The sequence below is a fragment of the Mandrillus leucophaeus genome, unplaced genomic scaffold, assembly GCF_000951045.1.
Source record: "Mandrillus leucophaeus isolate KB7577 unplaced genomic scaffold, Mleu.le_1.0 Scaffold395, whole genome shotgun sequence".
Classification (NCBI taxonomy): domain Eukaryota; kingdom Metazoa; phylum Chordata; class Mammalia; order Primates; family Cercopithecidae; genus Mandrillus; species Mandrillus leucophaeus.
In genome coordinates this window covers 2,860,571-2,862,702 of record NW_012104198.1, presented here as the reverse complement: position 1 = coordinate 2,862,702, position 2,132 = coordinate 2,860,571, and positions in this window count along the sequence as shown.

Below are 2,132 nucleotides of genomic sequence, written 5' to 3'. Positions count from 1 at the left end.
GGCGGCTCATGCCTGGAATCGCAGCACTTTGGGAGGCCGAGGCGGGCGGATCACCTGAGGTCAGGAGTTTGAGACCAGCCTGGCCAACTTGGTGAAACCCCCTCTCTACTATAAATACAGAAATTAGCCAGGCTTGGTTGTGCGCACCTGTAGTCCCAGCTACTCGGGAGGCTGAGGTGGGTGCATCACTTGAAGCCAGGAGGCAGAGGTTGCAGTGAGTTGACATTGTGCCACTGCAGTCCAGCCTGGGTGACAGACTGAGACTCCCTCTCAAAAAAAAAAAAAAAAAAAAAGAATTCATAAAAGTAATCGGTAATGGATAGAGATGAAGTAAATGAAAGAAAAGTTAATTAATAGGGAGGATAGAAGAATAAACGTTAGTAGCCTTGTGAGAACAGAATATAGTCATTAAAAGGAGAGTGTACTTAAATAATGAAAGAGAATTTCTCAGATTTAGACAAATGTCTTAAGATTTAAAGGGGTCATTGTACACACGCACATACACACACACAGGAACAGTGAAATAAAAAATTGTGAAAGACAAAGAAAAAATATTTTTAAAATGATCAGAGAGAAATAGGTTACTTACAAAAGAAAAATATTTAAACCTTCATTGGGTCTCTCAAACACCACACTGGAGGCAAGGATACAATGGTGTAACAACTCCAAAGTATTTAACGAAAGGTTTTGTGTGTGTGTGTGTGTGTGTGTGTGTGTGTGTGTGTGTGTGTGTGTGTGTTTGAGACAGAGTCCGCTTTGTCACTCGGGCTGGGGTGCAGTGGCATGATCTGCCTCCCAGTTTCTAGCAATTCTCCTCCTCAGCCTCTTGAGTAACTGGAGCTACAGATGCACACTACCACACTCAGCTAATTTTTGTAGTTTTAGTAGAGATGGGGTTTTTCCATGTTGGCCAGGCTGATCTCGAACTCCTGACCTGAGGTGATCTGCCCGCCTTGGCCTCCCAACGTCCTGGGATTATAGGGGTAAGCCACTGCACCCAGCAAAAGAAAGGAATTTTTATATTTGGTGGAGTAAGGCAATGTCAGGCATATAACACTTCAGGAGATTGAAGACACAGGAAAATGTTTAAGCAAACAACTATTTATTGCACTTATTAAAGACTGTAAGGAAGGGCCAGTCTGCAGTAGCTCATGCCTGTAATCCCAGCACATTGGGAGCCCGAGGCAAGAGGATTTGTTGAGCTCAGGAATTGAAGACCAACCTGGGCAACATGGCGGAACCCCGTCTCTACAAATTATACAAAAATTAGATGGGCATATCAAGTTCCTGAGTCTGTAGAGAACTGAAAATAAAAAAAATTAAAAAAAATAAAAAAAAAAACCTGGGTGTGGTGGTGCGTACCCGTAGTTCCAGCTACTCGGGAGGCTGGGGCAGGAAGATTGCTTGGGCTCTGGAGTTTGAGGCTGCAGTGAGCTAGGATTAGGTCACTGCACTCCAGCCTGAGTGACAGAGTGAGACTTTGTCTCTGAAAGCAAAAAAAAAAGATCGTAAGGACGAATTTACTCAGAGGCGGGACTACTGTGATAGGTACAAGGACCACTGCAATGGGGTCTTGCAGTAAAAGAGTTATATTAGGATCGACTTCGACTCCACCAAAGACAAGTGGGGATTTGCAGTCAAGGAGTAGGAACAGGGGCGGGGCAGGGGGGGCGGTCAAAAGATGGGAAATTACTTGAAGGAAATCTCAGGTGCAAGGGATTCTGGCTAAACTGACTTGACAGGATTTTTGCTGAAACAGGCTAAATGGGCAGAGTACCTGGATGAAGGACAGAGCCTGAGGTTGGGACCTAGTCATTAACAGGACTCAGAGGAGCCCCACTCAAGTTTGGTCAAAGGAGAGTGTCTCTGTCTGAAAGCATGAGCAATAAAGTCAACAGCAGTAAAACGAATGGATCACAAAGGAGAATTTTTGTGCAATGCTAAGCAGGACTCTGCTTTAATCATTGTAAAAGTTGATTATGTGAAGTGTGTCGTTCTTAGTTTTTTTTAAGTTCTTACTTGCAGAGGAAGCCTTCAGCTACTACACTTCAGAGAGAACAGATTGTAATCTTTTTTTTTTTTTTTTTTTTTTTTTGAGACGGAGTCTCACTCTGTCACCAGGCTACAGTGCA